Source organism: Siphateles boraxobius, unplaced genomic scaffold (genome assembly GCF_051911475.1).
Source record: "Siphateles boraxobius isolate OS27281-9 unplaced genomic scaffold, OSU_SipBor_1 111, whole genome shotgun sequence".
Taxonomy (NCBI): Eukaryota; Metazoa; Chordata; class Actinopteri; order Cypriniformes; family Leuciscidae; genus Siphateles; species Siphateles boraxobius.
This window is the reverse complement of record NW_027508713.1, coordinates 230,777-249,840: the sequence shown is the minus strand read 5'-3', so window position 1 is coordinate 249,840 and position 19,064 is coordinate 230,777. Positions and strand designations below refer to the sequence as shown.

General features: G+C 41.8%; 1 protein-coding gene across 2 annotated transcripts in view; it reads right to left on the bottom strand.

The window, feature by feature from the left end:
* The window catches only part of LOC143705652 (polymeric immunoglobulin receptor), a 232,995-nt gene that overhangs the window by 76,547 nt on the left and 137,384 nt on the right, over nt 1-19,064 (bottom strand). The gene's annotated exons all lie outside the window — the stretch shown is intronic.

The following is a 19,064-nucleotide window of genomic DNA, read 5'->3' as shown; positions in this document are numbered from 1 at the left end:
TAGGCTTTCACTAAATTTGTTATTGACATTGGTACTCTAAAAAAATCAAATGCTGCCCAAATAAGCTCATGTGGCACTGAACCATATGCATTAGCCAAATCCAGGAATGTCACATGGAGCTCCTTCCTCTCCTTTTTAGTTGATTGAATTCGTTACCAGATAGCATTGATGTGTTCTAAGCATCCTGAGAACCCTGGAATGCCCGCTTTTTGAACTGAAGTGTCAATTAAGCCGTTCTTTAATAGGTAGGTTGACAATCTCTGCGCAATAATGCTGAAGAAAATCTTACCTTCGACGTTTAATAGTGAAATAGGAAGAAACTGACTGATGCTTGTAGCATCTTTTTCTTTAGGTATAAAGACTCCACCTGCTCGGCGCCATGCTCTAGGTACAACCTGCTTTTCCCATGCCACTTTTATCAATTTCCACAGAATTCGTAGAACTCCTGAAGCACTCTTGTACACTCTGTACGGAACTCCATTAGGCCCTGGAGATGATGCCTTTCTCACAACCTGCTCTATCTCTTTCCACTTAGGTGCACAGACCTCCATTTGATATTCTGGTGGATTGATAGGTGGGATATCTGACGGAATTGACATAGGCTCATGCCTTTTTGCATCTGTATGCGTTTCCTCCAAATATCTCTCTAGCTCAACCCTAGATGTTTTTAAAGTGCCATTCTTCTCACTGGTGAAAAACTTCTTTACGAATTTGAATGGGTCTTTATAGAAATTAGCCCTTGCACGCTCCTTCTTTTTGTAGCGTTTCCGTAGGCGCTCAGCTCTGCGTAATGTTGCAAGCTTATCTTTTATGGCCCTTTGTAAGAGATTGAGTCCCTCCTTCTGACTTTTTTCCTCTTTTTTCCATTGCTTCCTCAGCTGTCTCCTTTCTCTAACTAACCCTTTCAACCCTTCAGATAGTAGTTTGTACTTTTTCCTTCCTATTTTCCACACCAAACCTCTCACTTCCATATGCTTAAATGATGTCCCCAAATTTACCCAGCTTCTTTTCAACTGTACCAGTTAATCTTTCCAATACAAAGCATAGATCTGTGTTTACAATGTCCCATGCAGTTTTCTCACAAGCTCTTGGACATCTAACTCCAGGCCTATGCCCGTTGAGGTTCTTTTCTCTCTTATGCTGGTTAGTCTGACCGGGTTCAAAAGTATCAATGTGTTCATCACTAACTGTGCAAACCCTAATCTCCTCTATGACAGGGGTACTGATAAGATGGTCCTGCGAAATGTGGTTTGCTTCCTGTCGCTGGATTTCATTCAACTGACTTGACTGACTTCGTAAGAAGTACTGATCAATGCGAGGCTCTTGTCCCTTCTCCCTCAAGCATTTAATTTTCCCTCGATGAATCTTCAACCCCCTGACCGTTGTTGCCTTGCTCCAGCCACAAACACAAGCTTGGAGTTCAATGACTTATCTAACTGCAGAACCTGAACTAATATTTTGTAAAGTGCTCTCCATACTCATATCCGTTTCCATTCCAACATCGTTAACCATGTTGTCAAACATTGAGTCATCTTCCGCCCCTGCTCTCGCAGACTCTAGGGGTATTTTCCTCTTTAATTTCTCAAAAAGCCTTGGGCGGATGTCTCCAGCATCCTGTAAACACAGAGCTGGATACTGCCGACAAGGGTAACTAACCCTTACCAGCCCCATTGGGGTCTCTTTCCTCCTGGCAGCTGTCTCTCCAGGCTGTCACAAGGTCTTTCCCTTGTTGCCAGCAGAAATATTCACTGCAGTCACTTGACGTATCCAGATCTTCATGATTTCCATTACACGAGAGTAGATGTTAAAACTTCATGCTGATTTGTACTCGGCATTCGCCAAGATAAGCACCAACTAAGACATAGCTTTACAGTAACCTATGCTTCTCCAATCCATTTATGCTTCTTTCCATATGGTGATGTAAATCTCCTTCTGTCTAGTGTTAACACGCGTCAGCACACACAACGGCTGCAACCACAGTGCGGTACCCCCATGACAACCGTCTGGATTGAGCTGAGTAGGGGACATCTCTAGGGTCTTCAAGTGGGCACCTTCCGTCCTCAGTGTTTCGTCGACTAGCCCACGACACCTCAAGAGGGCTCGACAGTGACTCTGGCGTCCCAGAGTCACCCCCCTCCGTCCCCCACTCAACTCAGCCCAGCTTACTGACCTCTACATCCCTCCTGCTGCTGAGACCTAACCACAATCTCACAATCTCTCCACAACCCAACCATACGCGCCAACCAGTTTGACTAAGGCTGTCGAGCCCCACTGGTGCGTTAATATGCAGTTTCAGTAGCAACAGTTCCGTATGGCATACCACTTACCGCAAAACACAATATCTGCCCAACCACCCGTCATTCACGCAATATACACAGGAATGACTGTAAATACTATACAACCTATACAAATAGACCAACAGACTCTTCAAGTTTTCAAGAATTCGACGAAACCGTGGCATGGCGGCCTGTACACAGCCAGCTAGAATCTTTCCGATTCAGAAGGGAATTGTGGGTAAGTTTGCAGTAGAGTATAGTGGCAGGTGTAGATCAGAGGGGATTATGGGTAAGTGTGCAGTAGAGTATAGTGGCAGGTGTAGATCAGAAGGGATTGTGGGTAAGTGTGCAGTAGAGTATAGTGGCAGGTGTAGATCGGAGGGGATTATGGGTAAGTGTGCAGTAGAGTATAGTGGCAGGTGTAGATCAGAGGGGATTGTGGGTAAGTGTGCAGTAGGGTATAATGGCAGGTGTAGATCAGAGGGGATTGTGGGTAAGTGTGCAGTAGAGTATAGTGCCTGGTGTAGATCAGAGGGGATTGTGGGTTAGTGTGCAGTAGAGTATAGTGGCAGGTGTAGATAAGAGGGGATTATGGGTAAATCTGCAGTAGAGTATAGTGGCAGGTGTAGGTCAGAGGGGATTGTGGGTAAGAGTGCAGTAGAGTATAGTGGCAGGTGTAGATCAGAGGGGATTGTGGGTAAGAGTGCAGTAGAGTATAGTGGCAGGTGTAGATTAGAGGGGATTATGGGTAAGTGTGCAGTACAGTATAGTGGCAGGTGTAGATCAGAGGGGATTGTGGGTAAGTGTGCAGTAGAGTATAGTGGCAAGGTGTAGATCAGAGGGGATTATGGGTAAGTGTGCAGTAGAGTATAGTAGCATGTGTAGATCATAGTGGATTGTGGGTAAGTGTGCAGTAGAGTATAGTGCCTGGTGTAGATCAGAGGGGATTGTGGGTTAGTGTGCAGTAGAGTATAGTGGCAGGTGTAGATCAGAGGGGATTGTGGGTAAGTGTGCAGTAGAGTATAGTGCCTGGTGTAGATCAGAGGGGATTGTGGGTTAGTGTGCAGTAGAGTATAGTGGCAGGTGTAGATCAGAGGGGATTATGGGTAAATCTGCAGTAGAGTATAGTGGCAGGTGTAGGTCAGAGGGGATTGTGGGTAAGAGTGCAGTAGAGTATAGTGGCAGGTGTAGATCAGAGGGGATTGTGGGTAAGAGTGCAGTAGAGTATAGTGGCAGGTGTAGATCAGAGGGGATTATGGGTAAGTGTGCAGTACAGTATAGTGGCAGGTGTAGATCAGAGGGGATTGTGGGTAAGTGTGCAGTAGAGTATAGTGGCAAGGTGTAGATCAGAGGGGATTATGGGTAAGTGTGCAGTAGAGTATAGTAGCATGTGTAGATCAGAGTGGATTGTGGGTAAGTGTGCAGTAGGTTATAATGGCAGGTGAAGATCAGAGGGGGTTATGGGTAAGTGTGCAGTAGAGTATAGTGGCAGGTGTAGATCAGAGGGGATTGTGGTTAAGTGTGCAGTAGAGTATAGTGACAGGTGTAGATCAGAGGGGATTGTGGGAAAGTGTGCAGTAGAGTATAGTGGCAGGTGTAGATCAGAGGGGATTATGGGTAAGTGTGCAGTAGGGTACAATGGCAGGTGTAGATCAGAGGGGATTGTGGGAAGGTGAGTAGAGGAGTAATTTGGATCAGCTCAAGAATGTGCGAACTGAGAGATTTAACATGATGTGCAGGTTAAGATTTACAGACAAAACCACACAAGAACTTCAATGAATGATGACACAGACTCACTGTTTCTCGTCAGATCTCAATGAACTTTATTGGCCAAGTATGTAAAATATACAATGAATTTGTCACAGGAATGAGGACTCCCACCCATATATGCAATGTATTATAATAGTTGCAGATACAAAATACAGAGCTTAGCAGACAACAACACAACAACAACAAAAATCATAAAATATAATAACAGTGCTCTTAATTATGTTAATACAAAAGAGAAAAAAATAAAGATAACATGAGGAGGAGTCAGATAGTATTTAAAATCTTCTAAAGTTTCTGGGAAAAAAAGATATTTTGGAATCTGGCAGTTATTGTTTTAAGCAGTGTGTAATGCCTTCCAGAAGCTAGAAGTCTGAAAAGTCTGTAGGCATGATGTGTTGGGTCACTAACAATTCTCCAAACCCATTTCTTGACACGGGACAGGTGCAAATCCTGAATGGAGGGCAAGTCAGACCCATAATGTGTTCACCCGTCCTACTACTCTCTGAAACCTGTACCAGTCCTGTTGGGTGGCAGAGCTGTACCAAACAGTAAATGATTAACATAGGACAGATTCAGCCCAGTCGAATTTGCACAGAATTTCCCTTGACAGGTTATACTTCCTTAATTGATGGAGGAAGTGCATCTTCTGCTGTGCTTTTTTTGATGATTCGGACAATGTTCCTCTCCCACTTCAGATCCCTGCAGAAGGTAATGCCAAGGAACTTGTAGGATTCAGTGCTGGCCACTATACAACCATTAATTATGAGTGGAGACAAACATGAAGGGTTCTTCTTACAGTTTTTTTCGATTGCTAAACGACATTTAGCACACCTGGAGCTATATGTGCAAAACTCTAACTAAAGTCTTCACTTCCAACAGTCACCTGAGCTAAACAGTTCACATCACCTGCAAAACTCATTCCAAGCAACACAACTCTTAACACATGGCTCAAAACAGGCTCAGTGAGCCAAACACTATGCACAACCCTCACTGAGATAACACACACTGTCACTCAGAACACACTGAGAGTAAAACACTAAAAAACCCTCACTGAGATAACACACTCTCAGAACACACTGAGAGTAACAACACTACACAACCCTCACTGAGATAACACACACTGACACTCAGAACACACTGAGAGTAAAAACACTAGCATCAAACACCAATACAGAAAATACTAACTTTTCATCTTTACAGTTTGAACAATTTCAGTGACTTCATACAAAGTCATATTTTCTTCAAAGAAAAGAGTGACATTCTTTCACATGATTTACAGTTTTTTTCAATTGCTAAACGACAGTGAGCACAACTGGAGCTACATGTGCAAAACTCTAACTACAGTCTGCACTACCAACAGTCACCTGAGCTAAACAGTTCACATAACCTGCAAAACTCATTCCAAGCAACACAACTCTTACAGTTTTTTTCGATCGCTAAACGACAGTGAGCACAACTGGAGCTACATGTGCAAAACTCTAACTACAGTCTGCACTACCAACAGTCACCTGAGCTAAACAGCTCACATCACCTGCAAAACTCACTCCAAGCAACACAACTCTTAACACATGGCTCAAAACAGACTCAGTGCAACCAAACACTATGCACAACCCTCACTGAGATAACACACACTGTCACTCAGAACCAGTGTTGTGCAAGTTACTCCCAAACTGTAATACATTATATATTACTTGTTACTGTTATTTAAAAGTAATTCATTACCTTACAATATTACTGTCTCAGAATTGTAATGCGTTACATTACTCCTGTATTACTTTTGAGTTACTTTCACCAAAATAACTATACAGAAGTAGAACTTAACATTCTAAAATGACTAGGGCTGTAAGGATATGCCATATCATATGAAACCGAAATCGCGACACTCAGATCCACGAACCTGCAGAATCGCGACACACCCCTTCCAACTCCCAGCGTTATCAATACCGTCCAGATCCAAAATACCACATCTTTAAATTACTATTAGTATTATCTGTAGTTAACTTAACATTATAAAATACGTAGACCTACACCACAAAACTAGTTGAGGATAAATTATTTAAAATTTGGGAATTCCAGCGTTATGGACATTACATTTGCAGTCAAAACTTGATATATAAATTCTCAGAAAATGCATTAATACCAAAATATTGAAACGTCTGTTTATCCATAGGCTCCTCCCTGAAAGGAGTCCAGACATTAGAAAAATATCAGTCTACACATGCGTTTTATATTTAATATTAGGGAAATAGACAGTCATGCGTGACAAAAAAAAATCTTTAACTTTTAGGAGGCAACAATTTTTTTGTTGTTGTAATTCTGTGAATTAAACTGCGCAAATCGGATGAAGAAGGGTTGGCTCTCCACAGAACATAAAATATTCATTTTATTTTATTTTTCGTGTTCGCATTTATGAGGAAAAAACAATGTTACAGACATGACAGTTCTCCGTTATGGACGCGACCGCTCTGAAGCGGCACTAAAAGACTGCTTTAAAACTTTCACAGAGACCTTACACACACAAAGCCTTTCTTTAAAGTGAATTTCGTTTTGTATTAATTGTATCTTAATTTTAATCAATGTTTCGTCAACCAATTGCCTGGATTTTAGCGCGTGAACTGGAGCGCGTCTCATAAATGAACCGAAACTCAGCGTATAAGGTAGCCTATTCACGGACTTGAAAAATATATCTATATTGAAATGTCTACTTGTAAACAGAACAATTCAAAACGAAAGAAAACAGACTGCTCTCTGCTTATGAAATGAAATGTGCATTTCTCTCTGGTGCATTCACTAGGCTTCTGCGAAGATCGCGAGTCAGCATCGTCAACTTCATCTTGACTTTATTAATAAACAATTAAAATGTCTCCTTGCTATATTTGACATATTCATAATCATTGCTTTTGCCGGTTTTTTGTGACAGCTTTTAGGTGCTTTATCGGCAGCGCCGCCGCCCTTACATGAACGCGTCACCACCGCATCAAAAACATGATTGCGTGATGAAAACATGAAAAATAGCACATAAACATAGCCTAACTGTTTAGAAAGAAAACACAGAACGAATAGCCTAATGCGCATACGTCCATCTCGCGAATGTATAGTCTTCTTCATGCCATCTTCACCATTAGCTACTTTTCCACTGGCCAGCGCGAGCACAGAGGCCTAAATCATACCTCACGGCACTCCTGTAAAAAATAAATCGCTATACAAATATATCAGACGCTGCCATTTAGTCTTTATTTACAGACTTGGACACCACACGCGGCTATTGACTGACCACGAACAGGTAATTTAGCCTACTTGCATTTTTCATTCGTTAATGTCTTGCTGTTTTTTGTTGTTGTTTGTTTTACAATTAAAACTAAAAGTCTGTTGTAACGCAAGCCTTACTGAACATGTACCGAGTAAAATATTACTGAAAATTGATAAGTAATGCCTTACACTACTGCGTTACAGCAAAAAGTAATATGTTACTGTAATGCATTACTTTTGTAACGCGTTACTCCCAACACTGGTGGTGACGCGTTCATGTAAGGGCGGCGGCGCTGCCGATAAAGCACCTAAAAGCTGTCACAAAAAACCGGCAAAAGCAATGATTATGAATGTGTCAAATATAGCAAGGAGACATTTTAATTGTTTATTAATAAAGTCAGGATGAAGTTGACGATGCTGACTCGCGATCTTCGCAGTAGCCTAGTGAATGCACCAGAGAGAAATGCACATTTCATTTCATAAGCAGAGAGCAGTCTGTTTTCTTTCGTTTTGAATTGTTCTGTTTACAAGTAGACATTTCAATATAGATATATTTTTCAAGTCCGTGAATAGGCTACCTTATACGCTGAGTTTCGGTTCATTTATCAGACATCACTGAGTCTGTTTTGAGCCATGTGTTAAGAGTTGTGTTGCTTGGAGTGAGTTTTGCAGGTGATGTGAGCTGTTTAGCTCAGGTGACTGTTGGTAGTGCAGACTGTAGTTAGAGTTTTGCACATGTAGCTCCAGTTGTGCTCACCGTCGTTTAGCGATCGAAAAAAACTGTAATAATAAATAAATTTGATTAGGCAGTACTGGTGGGTAAAGTATTTAAGGACATAGATGAATGTGAGGATGTCAGCATTGACTCTATTCGAGAATATATATATATATATATATATATGTTTATACATATACGTTTTTCTGATATAAAAATAAAGAAAAAGAAAGATAAAAATGTCTGTTCTTCTGGACGCTCCGTTTTCAAGAAAACTAAACCTTTCAGCGGCGTTCCAGAGGTTTCTTCCTCACCAATCTATGTTCCTGAAACTGGCATAGAGTACAAAGAAGAAGACCTGATGCCGAGGCTATCAGGCTTCTAAGGGTGGTCCCCTCCGGGGTAGGGACGGTTTTGAGAAATCATTTCTCCTCGGCGCCCTCTGCGGTGCGACTCTCTGAGGAGGGTCGCAGCGCTGCCAGTTCGGTTGTTCCCTGCCGGTTCGCCGTTCAGGGCACCGAGGTGTCAGCGTCCCCATACGATCCTCCGAGGAGGGTCGTAGAGCAGTCAGTTCGGTCTTCCTGCCGGTTCGCCGTTTCAGGGTGCCGAGGTGCCTGCTTTTTCCTAGGATCCTCCGAGGAAGGTCGTAGGAACTAAGCTAGTTAGAGGTAGGCAAGATCTGAGGGCTGTCGTCATCTCTAATAAAGCTTAGACAAGAAGTCCTGTCGAATGAAAAAAAAAAAAATGAAAAAAAGAGGGACGGTTTTGAGAAATCGTTTCTCCTAACGGCGCCCTCTGGGGTGCGACTCTCTGAGGAGGGTCGCAGCGCTGCCAGTTCGGTTGTTCCCTGCCGGTTCGCCGCTTCAGGGCGCGAGGTGTCAGCGTCCCCGTGCAATCCTCTGAGGAGGGTTGTAGAATGGTCAGTTCGGTTGTTCCCTGCCGGTTCGCCGCTTCAGGGCACCGAAATGGTTGTTCAATCAAATCCAGAGGCCAGTCTCGAGAGACTGGTTCCCTTATCGGAATTTCTGGCAGCGTGGAAACTTCTGCCAAATATTTCTCTATGGGTCCTGCACATAATAGAAAAGGGTTACAGAATTCAGCTCGGTTCTCGTCCGCCCTGATTTCAAGGAGTCCTCCCCACGGTGGTGGACTCACAGCAGGCTCTGGTAATGGAGCAAGAAGTACTGACACTTCTTCGAAAGGGAGCTATAGAAAGGGTTTCTCCTCCCAGCAGAGAGTCAGGGTTTTACAGCCCTTACTTCATTGTTCCAAAGAAGGATGGAGGGCTGCGTCCTATTTCAGACCTTCGCCAGTTAAACAGCAGGGTTCAGAAACTCAAGTTCAGAATGCTTACACTCAAACAGATTGTATCACAGATTCAGTCCGAGGACTGGTTTGTCACAATAAACTTGAAGGACGCGTACTTCCATGTATCTATCCATCCTCATCACAGGAGGTTCCTGAGGTTCGCTTTCGGGGGCGAAGCATACCAATATCGGGTTCTTCCATCTGGCCTAGGTTTATCTCCCCGCACTTTTACAAAATGCGTGGATGCAGCTCTGGCTCCGTTGAGACTCCAGGGCATCCGCGTATTAAATTACATCGACGATTGGTTGATTTTAGCTCAGTCAGAGCAGGTGGCAGTTCAGCATCGAGATGCTGTTCTGTCCCACATAAAGAGTTTGGGGTTGCGGCTAAACACCAAAAAGAGTGTGCTCCTCCCTGCTCAGAGGACCACTTTTCTAGGTGTAATTTGGGATTCGACCACAATGCAGGCACGCCTGTCTCCTGCTCGTATTTCTGCGATTCTCACAGCCGCAAAGAATATGAAACTAGGCCAGTCACTCACTGTGAAACAGTTTCAGAGACTGTTGGGTCTCATGGCAGCTGCGTCCAACGTTATTACTTTTGGCCTTCTGTACATGAGACCCCTGCAGTGGTGGCTCAGGACCAAGGGGTTTTCTCCGAGGGGAAATCCGTTCCGCAAGATCAAGGTCACGCGGCTATGCCTTCGTGCCTTGGCCTTGTGGAAGAAACCTTGGTTCCTCGCCCAGGGCCCAGTGTTGGGGGCTCCTTGTCGACGCGTCACGCTTTCGACGGATGCTTCCCTCACGGGATGGGGGGCGGTCATGAGTGGCCGCTCGGCGCAAGGTCTGTGGCAGGACCATCAATGTTCCTGGCACATAAATCGTTTAGAGTTGATGGTGGTATTACTAGCACTCAAATATTTCCTGCCAGACCTGAGAGGCCATCACGTGTTGGTCCGCACAGACAACACTTCGGTGGTTTCCTATATCAACCATCAGGGGGGTCTGAGGTCACGTCACCTTTGCAAATTGGCCCATCAGATCCTCCTATGGGCCCAGGGGAAGTTACTGTCGCTCAAGTGGGTATATATTCCGGGGCGTCAGAATGTGGGAGCAGATATTCTGTTGAGACAGGGGCTGAGGCCCGGGGAGTGGAGACTTCACCCAGAAGTGGTGGAGTTCCTGTGGGAAAAGTTCGGTCGTGCTCAGGTAGACCTTTTCGCATCATCAGATTCAACCCATTGTCCCATGTGGTTCTCTCTAACGCACCCAGCTCCTCTCGGTCTGGATGCTATGGTGCAGGTGTGGCCGAGGCTGCACCTGTACGCCTTTCCCCCGATATCTTTGCTTCCGGGGGTTCTGGAGAGGGTTCGCCGAGAAGGGGCTCATCTGCTTCTAGTAGCCCCTTATTGGCCGACCCGAGTTTGGTTCTCGGACTTGGTGTCTCTTCTGGACGGCTCCCCCTTGGAGATCCCAATCAGGGTGGACCTCCTGTCTCAGGCTGGGGGCACGATATTTCACCCTCGGCCGGAGTTGTGGAAACTGTGGGCCTGGCCTCTGAGGGGGCCAGGCTCAGGGAGACCGGTCTTTCGACCGATGTTGTAGAAACCATTCTTCAATCCAGAGCTCCTTCCACGAGAAGGCTGTATGCGCTAAAATGGAAACTTTTCACCACGTGGTGTGTTGAACGTCAGTTAGATCCTGTTAACTGCCCTGTTGGTTAAGTTCTTGATTTTCTGCAAGACCGTTTCTCGGCCAGGTTATCTCCTTCCACCCTAAAGGTTTACGTGGCGGCTATATCTGCCTACCACACCCCTCTGGGGGGTACTTCTATTGGGAGAAACCCTCTAATTACTCGCTTTCTCCATGGTACATTGAGGTTGAGACCTGCACTGCACGCTAGAGCACCGGCTTGGGACTTGGCCATTGTACTCGAGGGTCTGGCTTTAGCTCCCTTCGAGCCCATCGAGGAGGTTTCTGAAAAGTTCCTGACTCTAAGGACTTTATTTCTCCTTGCTATCTCATCTATCAAGAGAATTGGTGATTTACATGCTTTGTCGGTTGCTCCTTCATGTCTGGGATTTGCACCTGGTATGGTGAAGGCATTTCCCTACCCCTGGCCGGGTTATATTCCTAAGGTCCCACTGAATGTTGGGGGCCCAATAGTGCTGCAGGCCTTCTATCCTCCACCCTTTAATACCCCTGACCAGGAACAGCTTAACCTGTTATGTCCAGTCCGGGCTTTAGATGCCTACGTTCACAGAGCTGCCCTGTGGCGTAAATCTGAGCAACTATTTGTTTGTTTTGGGTCACTCAAGAGAGGATGCCCTGCATCTAAGCAGGTTATGAGTAAATGGATAGTCGAGGCTATTTCATTGGCTTATGAAGCGGCCGGACAGCCTTCACCTATGGCTGTGCGGGCCCATTCTACTGGGAGTATGGCGGCCTCTATGGCCTTAATTTCGGGAGTTTCCCTTCTTGACGTGTGTAATGCGGCAGGATGGTCCTCTCCGCATACATTTGTCAGGTTTTATGACCTTGACCTCTCCACTCCTGGGGCGAGGTTGCTTGCTTCTTAGTGTGCGCAGGACCTCACACAGAACGGGCATTTGTCACTATGGCGCAGTGGGTATAGGGTTCCCACCGCGTCTCAAACGCAGCTCGAGTTCCCTTGAAAGGGAACGTCTCAGGTTACGTATGTAACCCTGGTTCCCTGATAGGGAACGAGAGGCTGCGTTTGCCTGCCATACTTCCTGCATGCCCTGATCGACTTGCTTCAGGTTTTTCAGAAGCTATCGCGGTCTGATTTCAGGGTTGCTTTATAGTTTCCTGGTCTATGACGTCACCTATGTCGTAGCGGGCTTCCATTGGACTGATTTTACACGTGCTTCACGACGTAATCACGCAGAGCGTTCCCACCGCGTCTCAAACGCAGCGTCTCGTTCCCTATCAGGGAACCAGGGTTACATACGTAACCTGAGACGTTTTCAGGCTAAATTGGGTGTTTCTACACATATTGATTTCATTGGAAGTTGGATTCATTGGATTTTTTGGGGGTCAGCTTAGAAAAAAAATACGTAACATATTTTTATTAAATTTACACTAAATATTATCCTATAGTTTAGACAAACTTAACTGAAAGGTATTCAAATAAAAATCTGATCACTTCACATTAATTGGTTTTCAAGGGGAATCAAGTGGATGAAAAAGAGAAATGACACACTCAAATCTCAGGTGAGAAAACTGAATTTGGTTATCAATAATTTACTAAATGAACTGCACTCAGATTGAAATCCTGAAATGTAGTCGTGACTTTTATCCAGTGGGTGTTGGAAGACATTATTTATGCATTTTTCTCTATTCTGTTTTTTTTTTTTTATGGAAAATATGAGTCAGTCCACACATCATTATAACAGACACGAGGCTTGTGATGACGAGTTAAGTCAACATGAGTATGAGAATGCAACAGTAAGTGTTTTACTGAACTTTTCACACTATTCACTGATTATCAAATGTCTATAGACTAAGCATATGATTCAAAGAATCATCAAATAACAAAAAAAAGAAATATTACTTTTATATTCATTCACTTACTCTCATTATGTTTTCCTCATTGTTTCTTTCTTTCAGCCTAACAAGAAGAGGCTGTAGTGTTTGGGACAGAGCAAAACATTTTTCTTTAGCTTTTATGTAAAGTGGAAATAGGACATATTCACATCTCTTTTAAAACTGCAGTTTTTCTGATGTAAGAACTGAAACAAAAGATAAATCATATCAGAACTTTTGCATGTTTAAAGGTGCAATGTGTAAAAATTTTGAGTATCTATTAACAGAAATGCAATATGACATCCATAACTATGTTTTCAGTGGTGTATAAAGAACTTACTTAATAAACCGTTTTTACTTAATAAATAAATGTTTTTATTACTTTAGAATGAGACATTTATATGTACATAACCGCGGGCACCCCCTTCTATGAAGGTCGACATATTGTGACGCCATGTTTCTACTGTAGCCGACAGCGAACACACAGAGCAAACAGAGCGCGTTTCCTCACTACCTTGAAAGAGAAGTTGCAGAAAGCTAGAAGCTAGCCATAAACAGAAATGGGCACAAATACAGGTACATCAAAAAGTATTTAATTACAAATTACAAATACTTACTCATCAAATGTATTTAAATAAAATACAAAATACTGCTGTGATTTGTAATTTGAAAATACAAAAAAATTAAAGCAATCATTTGAAGGTAACAGTGGAGTTAGATGAGATATTTCCTTAGAAACTTACTGGAGGTCATTTGTCCTATATGCATAGCTGTTTAATGTTTGCATTAATGTAGGCTAGTCATCATCCTACCATGGTGAATAAAAGCTCTTGCTCTTGCTACTGGAGGAGCAAAAAGAAATATTGATAGTGTGGTTAAAACACTACCTGGCTTGGAGGACACAACTCAACGCAAGGATTATCGTTTAGTGCACAAGTGCGCTTTTAAAGGGATAGTTCACCCAAAAATGAAAATTCTGTCAGTAATTACTCACCCTCATGTTGTTCAACCCCGTAAGACCTTCGTTCATCTTCGGAACACGAATTAAGATATTTTTGATTAAATCTGAGAGCTGGATCACTCCTCCATAGGCTTCTTCAGGGATTGAACTTGCCAGCCCCGAAAAGTTATTAAAGACATCGTTAAAATAGTCCAAGTGACTACAGTGGCTCAATCTGAAGTTTATCAAGCGATGAGAATACTTTTTGTGCGCAAAAACAAACAAAAATAACAACTTTATTTCAACTATTCATTTCCTTCTCTGTGGGCCTCTAGTCAGTTAACATAGTGTGATAGCGTAGTGCTACGTCACACGTAGGCTCACTATTGACACTGGTCATGTGTGTGATGCGTGTGACGTATAACAACAGAAGCTTACGCTATTACACTAGTGAACTGACTCGAGGCCCAATAAAATGACATAGGCCTATTTAAATAGGTATTTGAAATACAAAATACAGTCTCCCAAAGTATTTAAACACAAATTACATTTGATTTTTTTTTGTTAGGGAAAATACAAATTACAAAATACTCAAAAGTAATTAAATACGTATTTCAAATACATGTAATTAAAATACTGCCCATCTCTGGCCATAAACACCGTAAGTAGTGACTTTTCCCTTGTCAGTGGTATAAAATATGTAGTTGGATTGTTTCATGTAACTTAGTTCTTCTCCCTCGCTGTGTTATGGCTTTGCTATGTGGGGATAAATGTGCTGGAACTTACGTTCGTGAGACAGCTGATTAGTACTCTTGTAATTGACCGTAAAACAGTAACGTTACAGGAATCACCAACCCGACGATTGCGGTAGACAAGTCGATCTTGGAAGCATTTTAAGTCGATCGCGAAGAGTTTTCAAAATCAGAGGACAAAACCCTTTTGTGTGTAGTAAATAGTGTCTAGGGGATGCGGAGGCGTGCGCGGTTACAATCATGCCATTTTGCCGCGTGCACCTTTGGGCTCATGCGGACGCGTCGGGTTTAAACGAGGCTTTACGCTTTATCCAGCTCAGCCACAGTAACAGCTCATATTTAGCCAGCTAAACTTTTACTACCCTGTTAGAAAAAAATATATAGTTGCATAGTTTCATGTGGTTCTTCTCCCTCGCTGTATTATGGGTTTGCTATGTGGGGGGAAATGTGCTGGTTACGTTTGTGAGACAATCAGCTGATTACTATTATTATATTATATATTAAGACCCTTGATCCTCACCTGACTATGGCTTTGTAAACTTTATCCATGATGTGGTTTATAATGGACTGTGGTACAGAAACAGTGACAATGTTACACACTCTTGGCTTACTCTGGCTATTCTCTGCCGTCTCAGACGACGATATGTTTGTCCAACTTTAGCCACCGTAGCTTCTTCGAAAGGGAGGGTCGAGCAGTGGGCTGATCCCTTAGTGCAACTCGCAGCCGAACCGCTAGATGTCGCTAAAAAATACACACTGCACCTTTAATGTCAAAATTACAACCTATGCCATGCCACTAAAAACCAGTGACATTTCAGGGAAATAAAATAAAATAAAGCTTTTGGTTTTATTACAGATCTCCGTTTGAATGGGAGTCCTATCAGGTACATCTTGACATAGCAATATTTTCCCACTCTTTTTTATTTTGCAAAAACACTTTGATTCATGATTCCATCCACCTTTCAACAATGAGAACCCCCCAGCTAACATAATTTTGTTATAAGAACTTCTCCAAATATTCAGTGTTGGTTCTAGGAACGTGAAAAATGTCCAGTTTTCTTGACGTTAGAGGAACGTGTTTTAAAAGGTATAATTTTCCTTAAACGTTCTCTAACGTAATTTTCGATTAAAAATTCAACATGATAGTAACGTTGACTTCTAACATTCCAAGAACATATAAATGTCCATGTAACAATGTTCAGGGAAGAAGGAGGCGGGAACCGGCGAACAATCAAAATAAACTTTATTTAAAATAAAACAAACAAACTAAAACACCGCCAGCAGCCCCTCGCGGACGACTGCTGGCTACCGAAAATAAACATAACGGCCAGCAGTCCCACGCGGACGACTGCTGGCTAAAATAAAACACAAATTCAAAAACCAGAACTAAAATACAGGCCTGTTCCTCTCTCGATCATTAATGTTGTCGCTCCCCCTTTATGCTTCCGCTCCTCCGTGAGAGATGCGAGACCGGTGTGCTATACAGGTGTTGCTCATTAGCAATCGCACCACCGGCCTCGCGCCGTTCTCTCACGTCCCTCGGCCTTCCCTCGCCACAGTCCAGTTTCCTGAATGTTACTACACAGCAAAAACTCAAGAGTGTTAAGGACTCAAGAGAGTTAAAGTGTTAAAATATGAGTGTTAAATTAACTCTGAAGAGTGTTAAAGTTAATGTGCTATTTAACCTCCTAAGACCTGGTTGTCCACATACGTGGACATAACATTATTGGTTGTGTGCAGCATAATACTTAATTATGTGCAGAGGCGGAAAGTCCAGGGGTCAGAAAGTAAAAGTCCTGCCATATTTTTATTCCACCCACGGCAAAAACTCCAGTGTTAACCCTTCGGAGTCTTGGGCTATTTTGGCCGTTTTTGAGTACTTTTATTTTTTTTAAATTTTGCAACATAAACAAATGTTTACCATACCAATGTTTGATATAATTTTTTTCAGCACAACATCACCTATATGACCAGACAATTAGTTTTTCACTTTGATGTACTCTATCAACATACTGGACCCAAAATCACACAAAAAACACAAAATCCGAATAGAAAAATTATAGCTTTTCTACTACAAAAAACACAAACATGCTCAATGAAGCATTTCAAAAGGTTTAAAATGTAAACACAAGTTGTAAATGTCAACATATACAGGTACAATTCAGATATAATCAAGCTATATATAAAAAAAAATATGATTTACAAAAAAAAGCGGGTGTAGCATAGGCTTTTTTTCTTTCTTTTTAGCTCAGCCACTTTTTAAAAAATGTTGTGCACACAATTATTCAGAGAGCTATATTTAAGGCCTTGCATTCCCAGAGTAAGTGAGTTCCCAAATAGTGCAAATACAACATAAAAAATTTAAAATTGAGATAAAATTAAACTATATGCAGCAAAAAGCAGGTGTGGCAATAGGCGTTTTTTCTTTTCTTTTTTGCTTAGAAACTCTTCAAAACACTTCATGTACAATTACACAGATAGCTACATTACAGGGATTTCATTCCTTGAGTAAGAGGGGTTCCTCAATAGTGCAAATGTACCATACAAAAGGTAAAATGAACACAAAATCAAATTATACATACAACTATTTACAACAAATATCAGGTGTTTTTTTATTTTTATTTTTTATCTGTGCCTCTCCTCAAAACAGTTTATCTAAATCTACTCCTAAACTACTCCTAAACTACCTAAACTATCTACACTACTCCTAAACTACTCTCAAAATCTACTCAAACTCTTCCAAAAACTAGCAATAATCTCTCTCTCTATAAATAACGTATATATGTCTCTCTTTATCAACTCCGTAAATCCTCTGCCTTTCAATTTTGCGTCTTAGCTCAGTTGGCTCCTCCTCCATTCCCTAAAATGTGCAGCCTGAATAGCAGAGTCAGCAGATTCACACATTTTTCTCCGTTTTGTTTTATGACAAAAACCGACGAATTTATTAGAATAAATGCAACGGCTGTCGCATCCCATCTGGCGTTCTTTTACGAACGCGTCAGTATTTTTTTATATAAAGTTTAAATGATCATATCTCCGTTTTTACTTGGTCTATCAACACAAAACAAAAAGTAAAATAGAATTTCAAGCCAGCACTTTCGACAGAAGTGGACGGCAGCGCTCACCGTGACTTTGTTTTTATGCTTCGACGTCTTAAACTGGTCATGTAACTTGATCACGCCGGCGTGATCGGCGACCCCGAAGAGTTAAATGAACTTTACTGGGAATTTATTTGGATCCAGACTCAAGAGTGTTAAAGTTAATGAGATAATTAAGTGAATAATTGAGTAATGATTGAGATATTATTGAAGACATCAGATGTTAACTAGCAGAATCACTGAAGGAGAAAATCTATATTTAGTCACCGTTATGGTAATCAGTGTTTGCTTTAGTTGGGCAGGTGACCTTTAAATGTTTAACTAAAGATTTTGTTTGGCTGTTTTAACAGCTGGATGAACAAAGAGATCAGCTCAGATCAGATGTTGTAGATCATGTTTAGACATAATCATCATTTGACCTGAATCACTGAACTCATCTAACCTCCTAAGACCTGGTTGTCCACATATGTGGACATAACATTATTGGTTGTGTGCAGCATAATACTTAATTCTGTGCAGAGGTGGGAAGTCCAGGGTTCAGAAAGTAAAAGTCCTGCCATATTTTTATTCCACCCACAGCAAAAACTCCAGTGTAAAATGAACTTTACTGGGAATTTATTTGGATCCAGACTCAAGAGTGTTAAAGTTAATAAGATAATTAAGTGAATAATTGAGTGATGATTGAGATATTATTGAAGACACCAGATGTTAACTAGCAGAATCACTGAAGGAGAAAATCTATATTTTAATCACCGTTATGGTGATCAGTGTTTGCTTTAGTTGGGCAGGTGACCTTTAAATGTTTAACTAAAGATTTTGTTTGGCTGTTTTAACAGCTGGATGAACAAAGAGATCAGCTCAGATCAGATGTTGTAGATCATGTTTAGACATAATCATCATTTGACCTGAATCACTGAACTCATTTAAAGCCTACTCTCTGACTTAAATGTATAATGATCATAACAGCATCACAGTGATTCTATAACATTAGAACCAGATTTTTCAAAATAAACCAAATTATATCTTAAACGTTGTTCTGATAAATAAATTAAAATCTTTCTTGTAGGCACACACAGACTTCAAGATTCAGTGTATGAATCTCAACAATGGTGACAAACAGAATATTCAATTAGGAAAAGGAAATGACTATTCAGATCATAATTTATTCATACCGCAATGCATGATGGGAGCCATGAATGAGTTTTGATTGGTGGCACCCAGAATGCACTGCAACATGCTATATAATTGTCACCATTGTTGAGAAACACAGGCTGATTCTTGATGTCTGTGTGTGCCCATAAAGTATTTAGAATTGAACAGCTTTTAAGAAATCTTTTGGATAATATTTAAATTTCTGAAAATGTTATCCTGCGCAATCAAAGGGTTAAACTCTACAAATGAGTTTTGTGAC